The sequence below is a fragment of the Pteropus vampyrus genome, unplaced genomic scaffold, assembly GCF_000151845.1.
Source record: "Pteropus vampyrus isolate Shadow unplaced genomic scaffold, Pvam_2.0 Scaffold66, whole genome shotgun sequence".
NCBI lineage: Eukaryota > Metazoa > Chordata > Mammalia > Chiroptera > Pteropodidae > Pteropus > Pteropus vampyrus.
This window is the reverse complement of record NW_011888847.1, coordinates 14,969-24,042: the sequence shown is the minus strand read 5'-3', so window position 1 is coordinate 24,042 and position 9,074 is coordinate 14,969.

Below are 9,074 nucleotides of genomic sequence, written 5' to 3'. Positions count from 1 at the left end.
CTTTCTTTTACTGCTTTTATTTTTCACTTTGCCTTGATTTCTTTCCTTCGTCTCTGTCATGCTCTATGGCTTCTGCAAGTTGTTTTGGAAACGACGTGTACGATATGTATTGGGTTAAGTTCCCAGTAGTGGAATTACTGTGTGAATATATATAAATGTTCATGTAGCCTTTGATATCAACTGTATCTTTTGATGTGGTGGACAAGTCTCCACCTTGCCTCTAAGCTAATTTTATTATGAATTCTCCATGAATTAAATTCACAAAAGTAGACCTAACATATCAAAGATAAAGAACACCTACCTCATAATTGTGAGAATCAAACAAGATGATCTATATATAGTATGTTTAATAGTTCTTGATATAAACTGATGCATCAATAAAAATTACCCATTATTAGTTTTCTAGCCAACCGCCTTACTAGTGTCTTTAGTTTCCATTTAATAAAACAGGTTAAGGTTATCTTTGCAGCAAATACCTCAGCAATAGAAAACTTCTTTTTCTTTATTAATTTTGTCACCAATGTCTTAGAGCCCTTGGGCTAATAATAGTCACCTGTGGTACACGTTTTAGCTGACTGAATTTCTTCACTCCAATCTTTCTGTGCATATGCTATAATTGTCCTTGTGCAGTGGTCAAGAGATGTTTAAAAAAATTAATATCCATTAACCAAAAGATGACAGGTTCTCAAATATATAGCTTTGTAGGGCTTTGCTGCACATAAAGAATGAAATTACCACAGTGTTTATTTTCAGCCAATAATTAGTTTTTAATTGTAAAAAGTAGGGATTACTGCCAGGGCTTTTATTTAGTGAGTTGACTCCATCATTTCACTTGTGGATAATGCAGTGTTTACCGCGAAGATTACTTATCATACTCTCATAGTTCTAAACAGTAAATTAACTCAGGTAGAGGCTCTCTATTAACATGTGCAGCTGAACTAGCTAACCACAAACTGCAAAAGCAGGCTTAATTTTTTTAGTAACAGATTGAGCAATAAAGATGTGTCAGTGTTGTCTGAAAATATGTATTCCACTCTATGTGAAATACATTCTATTCCTGTTTTCTTTGTAAGAGGAAAGAAAGGAAGAGTTCACTTGTTATTCATCCCAGCTTTAAAAAATGAATGTGTCTGTAGCTCACTATACTTCAGTTTTTAATTGCCTGTTTGACAGTAAACTTATTTACATAATGCAGTGTCTGTATTTCATGTTTTATTTGAAGTATGTGCTCCTAATTCCAGATAACAGCATTTAGGGGTTTTTTTTGTTGTTGTTTATATACTTTATTTTTGTCATGGGATTGTCTCTTAATAAAAACATCACTATTCAAGAGGATTTTTAGGATCGTTACAGCCTTCTGAAATGTTTGCATCTTTTGCCCATTATTTTTGAAGAAAGTCCAATTGAAAAATTATGGTCAATACATTTTTTTTTTTTTTTTTTAAATCTAGTTTGAATGTGTACTTCCTCCCCATGGCCTTGCCCGCCCCCCGCCAAACTCAACAAATTTACCTAATAATGGTTTGTACCAGAGGTCATCCATTTCATTTTTCTCACTGAAAAGTTTCTATACAATGTCATGAAATCATGAAAACAATCCAGATCTATTAAATATAAGAATAATATATTAATATGTAAGACACATTAAAAATAAGTTGCAGATTCATTACTTTGAGGCTCATGTAGAACATCCAAAGCTTTGCTCTGTCTTCCTCATAATCATCTGGTCACCCAGAGGTGCATTAGGGTTCCCTGAGAGGCAGACAGGCCTGAATGGCTTGTGTACTGAAGCCCCAGACTACCTCAGCTGGAGAAGTTATACACTGGTTTCTAAGTGTTGTGTTCATAGATAAAATTCGTCTTGAAAAAGAAAAAGGACAAAATTTTCTGATACCCAATCATGTTAAATTTACAGATGAGAAAGCCGAGATTCAGAAAGGCAAAGGACTTGCCTAGATAATGATTATCAAGTGTTGTCCACATTTGTAGCCACACATCTTTACTCCCACTTTGAAATTTTTGGTCTAGCCTGGCTCAGCCTAGATTCACATTTGCTTAACTACTGACGAGGGCCTGTGTCCGTAGGAGATAGTGATAGTTGCCCTCTATGAATTTTCTTTGAATTATATGGATTTTCCATAAATGGCTTATGTATTTTGATTGAGGCAAGTTTTTTATATAATGAAATGTGCAAATTTGAGTGTTTAGTGTGAATTTTGACAAGTGTATACTCTCAGGTAACCAATAGCAACATCTTACACAGAGTATTTCTATCATGTATTCCTGTCCTTCTTCCCCTCACCTTTTCTGGAAGCAACCACTTCTGGTTTCCATCATGATAGACTAGTTTGCTTTTTTGTTCTATAACTTCATATATATGCAATATGTAGCACCTGTTCTTTTGTGTCTGGATTCTTTTGCTCAACATAATGTTTTCAAGATTCACTCATACCATTGCATGTATCAGTAATTGTTTTTTTGTTTTGTTTTGTTTTTTTATTGCAAAGTTGTTTACCATTGTTTGAATATACTAGGATTTGCTTATTCTTTTGTTAATGGATATTGGTTTTTCCTAGTTATTTATTCATATGTATAAAACTGCTAATAACATTTTCATACAAGGCTCTTTATGGACGTGTGTTTGTTTCATTAAAAAAAATACTTAGAAATGGAATTACTGGATTATAATTAAGGTGCATGTTTAACTTTATAAGGAACTGCCAAATAGGTCTCAAATCTTGATATTCCTTTGTATACTCCCACCAGCAATATATGAGAGTACTAGGTGCTTCATATCCTCCCAACATCATCAATATTTTAAATTTGAGCCATTATTTTGACCATGAGATAGTACCTTAAGTTTCAATTTGCATTTTCCTTCTGACCAATAATGTTCAGCATTTTTCACTTGCTTTTATATTTTCTTTTTTGAAAAATTTATTCAAGTTTCATGACCTTGTGAAACTGATTATTTTCCTTCTGTTATTCATTCATAAGAGTTAACTATACATTCTGAATATAAATCTTTGGAAAATGCATGTTTTGAAAATATTTCTCCAAGCTTCTGATTTTATTTCATTAATGATAGCTTTGGATGAATGGGATTTCTTAATTTTGATAAAACAGCTTCTCCCTTTTTCTTTTGCAATTAGTGCTTTTGTGCCTAGGACTTTTTTGCATATTTCAGAATATGAAGTTATTCTTTTATGTTCACTCTAGAAACTTTATATTTTTAGCTTTCATGTGTAGGTCTATGAATCATCTCAAAGAAGTTGTTGCGTGTGGTGTGAGTTTGGGGGTGAGGCTCATTTTCTTTCTCCATACTCTTAATGAGCACTATTTGTTGAACCCACTTTCCTTTTCTAATGAGTTGCTTTGATATCTGTTGATAATCAGTTGCCCATTATGTGTTAATCTATTACTGAAGCTCCTGTTTTATTCCATTGATCTGTACATCTATTGTTATGCCAATACCACATAGTCTTGATTAAAATAGCTTTATGGTACATCTTGAAACCAGATATGTAAGTCTTCCAGCTTTGTTCACCTTTTTCAAGATATTTAGGCTGTTCCAGGTCCTGTTTCCACATATATTTTAGATTCAGATTACCAATTTCTGTAAAAAGATAGCTGGAATTTTTACTGTATTACATTAAGTCAATAAATCAAATGGGGAAGAATTGAAGCTTAGAAAGTCATCTTATAAGTGAATATTGTATACTTCTCTAGTTATTCAGGTTTTTAAAAATATTCTCCAAGCAGTGTTTTGTTTTCAATGTAGGGATCTTGTATTTTTTATGTGAAAATTATTTCTAAATATCTAATGGGTTTTGGCACAAATATAAATGGTATTATTTCACTTTCCAGTTGGCTGCTGCTAGTCTTAGAAATACAATTGATTTTTGTATATTAACCCTATATCCTGTGATCTTGCTAAATTCACCTATTCTTCTAGTTTTTAAATAGAATCCTTTGGATTTCTACATAAACATTATGTTGTTACTAAATAAAGGCAGTTTGCTTTTTAATAATTGCCTATAAGCCTTTTTTTTCTTCTCCTTGCCTTATTGCACTCATTCGAAACCTCTAGTACAATGTTGATTAGCACTTGTAAGAACATTTTTGATATAAAGAGGAAAACATTCAATATTTTACTGTTAAAGATGTTAGTTGTGGGGCTTTCATAGATATGTTTTTTTAGGTTGAGGATATTTCCTTATATTCCTAATTTACTAAGATTTTTAAAAAATCAACTGTATAAATTTTTTCAAATGCTTTTTCTGTATCTGTTGTGATTTTTCTCTTTTATTCTGTTACTGTGGTAAATTACATTGATGAAATTTCAAATATTAAAACAGCCTGGCATACGTGAGATAATACATCATGACCAAGTGAAGTTTATTTTTTTAAATTTTGTCGTTTGACTTACAAACATTGTTTTAAGATATTTTCATCTAAATTCTGAAGAAATATTTGGTTTCTAATTTTCTCATCTTTGTTCAGTTTTCGTACTAATGATATGCTAGCTTTATAATGTAATATTCTCTCTTCTTAAAATTCTGAGTTTGTATAAGATTTGTATTTCTTCTTTAAATTTTTGATGCCATTACCAATAAAGATAAATTGCTTTTTTGATCTATAGTAACTTTCTCATTAATGAGTTTCTTATGTTCATTTAATAATGTTCTTCTGTGACCTTTAGTAGAAATTATCAGGATAATTCAATTGGTAGTTATAATGTATTTAATTATAAGACATTACTGTGGCTGTCTTCGACTACTGTTTATTTTTCTATTGCCATTTAATTTTTCACATAATTTTCTGAAACTTACATATGAAACTTACTTAAATTTCTTCATGGTAAGGGTCTGTCTTCATTGGTATTATTCACAGTTCTTAGTGCTCTGCTATGCTATTCTGAGCACTTAGTATATTCTTACTCACTTAATATTCTGTCAAAACTCCAGGAAAATGTCCTTTATTTGTCTTTAATTAATTCTTCCAAGTGTCAAGGGAGTCCCCTTAGTTCTAGTATTATTAAATTTGCTGATCAAATCTCTACTCTTCATTAAAATAGATTGTATCATATCCATTTCTCATTCCACAATAAAAATTTGAAGTAAATTTACAATCTCTGAACTTAATTTTTGTCATTCATTCATTTTTTAATCCATTTACTTCTAAAACAAAGACCCATCTCTGTAAATCAGGTCTTTCATTCTTTATTATATTTCTCATAGAAAATAATATTTGAGATAACATTCAGAAAAATGGAATGTGACATAAATATTAAAAATGAACCTTGAGGAAATAAAAATTATGGAATGAAAACATAAAATTAAAAAATTATCAACTCAAATATAATTAAATGGCAATAACAAAATTTCATCCCTTTACTTGGAACAATTCAGAAATGGTTACATTCCCCAATTCTGGACAATGAGATGCTGCAAGATGTTGGCAGAAGTTTGGTAAAAAGTCATTTTTACCACTAAGGGATAGTTTTCAGGGTGCATGTCTCTCTACCTTCATGAGTATAGAGAAGAAAATGTAGATCTTCCTCTTCCTCATAGCTACCGTAAGACCATTTGGTGAAACAGTCTTACACTGAAATGGCACTGTGGTTAGCAGAGAGGAGTAATAACTAGAGCCTGGACACTTGATATTATTGAATTTCTCAAATTAGTAATACTAAAAAGTGCCCTATCTTTACACTTTATTATTTGGATTAATTATTAAGTCAGATATTTCTTCCTCACAGCTACAAATATCCCCAATGTTATGACTTCATAATCCAAAAAATATGTAATATGTGTGTGTGTCTTTTGCATTGGGGGGATTCATTTTTTGAAGTGGCAACATTTAGGCAACAATAGAGTGAAAATCACTGGAAAATGTACATGATATAAGAATAAATTTTAAAGAAATATGGTAGATCTTTAGAGACTGTAGAAACCGTGGTTTGAATATTGCATTTAGGAAGGAAGTCAGACTGAAAAAGATCAAGGAGAAAGCTGGCTCACAGGAAGTAGGTTGAAAATATCAGACTCATTTTAATATGGATATGAGTTGCAGATTAATTATTTTTAGTGCAAACTTGAGAATTCTGTTTCTATGGTTTATAAAATTTCCTATGTGGCCAAAGCCTGCGCGCGCGCGTGCGCGCGCGCACCCACCCACACACCCACACACACACACCCGCACACACACACGTATATATATATTAATTACTAAGTGGATGTGGTATTACATCAATAATTGCTATTTACCTAAATAGAACATACATGGTTGAGCACAATTTAAGTCATCGATAATTATATAGTTCTTATTTTTATCTCTTTCCCGTAAGTCATGTGGCTTTGAATGTTATAGATTTTGATGAGCAGTAAAACCAGATTTTAAAAAGTTTGACAAAAAGGAAAGTCTATTAACCTTCCTGGAATAAATATTTGGGAGGTAACAGAACAAAATACGTACACATATTATATAATTGACTATTTAATTAATTTCTAAAATGCTCGCAATTTTCAAAAAGAAAATCATTCTCTTATCAAGGCCTGTTAGGATTTTGAAGAAAAAATTTGGACTATATTCCACCTATTTCACGTCCACTGCATCTAATTCATGGCAGCTAATACATTTTCAATTTGCTATAACTGAATTTCTCAGATTGATATCCATAACCATATTCACTCTGCCCTTCTCTGTAATGGCAATTTTCCTTTGTCTCATTTTTCTTAGTGTTTATTTCAACGATAAAGTTTGCAAAGAACTTAAGTAGCCATTCCCATTGCAGCTTTTTCTTTAAGCTACATAGAATTCCTTATTTTGTCAAAAGAAAATCACGAGAATGATTCTTTAAGTTAACAAAACCTGGTTGTATAATTGGTGCATCATATACACCCATTGTTTGTTTTCCAGGGAAGACATGACGTAGGTAGACAATCTTGTCTCAGAACTCTGGAAGTCTAGACATTTACATTTCTCCTTCTTTCCATTGTTCTCCTGCACTTAGTATAGTCTAACCTGTGGAGGAACAGAAAACTGTTTTTACTACCAGTTTCACCTGTCATCTGCTACCCCTCTGTGCATGATTAAATGGAAATAATGGAAGAGAAAATGGTGCAGTTCAGGCCATCTTATCCTAATGTTTCTAGTATTTATAACTGTAGGTAAATATGCTTTTGTATACTAGACTTTTGAGGTAAATGTTATTTGATGAATTTTCATAAATATCCAGTTTATGAAAAATAATTAATTTCCCATTTCAAAAATCAGTGGAGAGGTAATAACAAAATGACACCACCAAATCAAAAATTGGGTCAAAGCTGACAGCTTAACATATAACAAAGCAGAGTTTATATTTTCTGGGTCAGGAAAAGAGAAAAACAGTGTACAGAGAGAATTCATCTGCAATTTAAAAATACTTCACTGCAAATGTGCCTTCAAATCTATGCCAATTGTTCTTAGATCAACAGTCATTCTGTAGTTATTTTTCTAAAGGAAGGAAAAGAGCTTGCTTGTTTAAAAGGAATATTAGCAGATTCAATTAGGAGAGAATGTGGAGCAGGTACAAATGGTCAAATATTATAATTTGTGATTTGGATTTTTGTATCATTATTTTGTGCCTCTGTTATTTCACTGTTTCAGGCTGTACAGCTATCAAACAAATGTAGCATGCCTCAGAGAGGACCTGTGTAAGATTAAGCAGTAGGTGGGGCCCTGAGCTGGGATAAGGATTTGTGAACTCAGTTCTTCCTGCTCTCACTCTGCACTTAACCTCTGTGACTCATAAGTCCTTAGTGTCTAAATGAGATGAATGACCTTGAGATGTAGGGAGAGATAATAGAAACTATTTGAGACTTATGATAGAAGACATAAAAACAAGTCAGGATTATAGCCCTGTGATGTAGTTTGTAGAATGTTATTAAAGCAGAAAGAAGTCATGGATCTCATAGTATGACATAATTGTAACATTTCTGCTATTGTTGAGACTTCTGTAAATTTGCAGAAGCTTCAACTTTTCAGGGCTACCCTTGACTAGGTAGAGTGTACTTAGTGTACACATTTAACAAAAAACTGAGAAGAAACATCAGTTAATGCATGATGGCAATGATGATAATGGAGACTGTACTCTAACAGCACTCTAAATATATCAGGTGAAGTTTGAAGGCCTTTAATTTTACTGTCTTATTTGGTCCTCATAACAACGAGGTATTAATTTTATCCCTCTTTAAAAACGGGGAAACTGAGGTACAGATAAGTTAATTTACCTATGATCCCATTGCTAGCAAGTGAAAGAGTAAGTATTCGAATGCCGTACCCTGTCTCCCCATCTCCAAGATGGCATACTGCCTCAGATGTCCACACTTCCACACACATGCTCCAGTTCTTGGGCTTCAATGGAATGGACAGACAGAACACAAAATTCTGCTCACAGGCTGTAGCTCAGAAGGGAATAACGAAGATGTCGCCCACAGAACATGAGAGCTAACAGAGCTGTGAAGCATGAGCAAAATGAAGAAAAAGAACATGAAATTATGCAGAGATGTGACTAGAAAGGAAAGACAGGGAGAGAGAAATAAGAGGGAAGAAAGAATGGAGGAAGATTATCAGGGTTAGTTTCTGCTGCAATCAAAATAAACTCTAAGATAACAGTGGCTTAACCAAGATTTTTAATATTCATTTCTCTTTCATGTTAAGAGTCTATAGATGTTGTAATTAAAGAGCCATGAGAACTATATAGAATGGAATCTAAATATTAAATACTGATAACACAAAATTGATAATGTAACTCATAAAACTTGGGAAGTGAAGAAAATAAGAGTACTAATTACACCATCAGAGGACTATATTGAGACCTCTAAATTGAAAACGTATTGAAAAAGATTTCGTCTTTGTAGTAATTTTCATAATATTTTAAATCATTTATGGTGCTTCGAAAAAATAGTAGCTATCATGATAAAGGAACATTTATCCCATGTTTAACAATTTGTGCAATTTCACTTCACTTTCTTATTTTCTCAAAATAGAATTTAAAAATTTTCATCAGAAATGGCATTCTGGTTACCCTA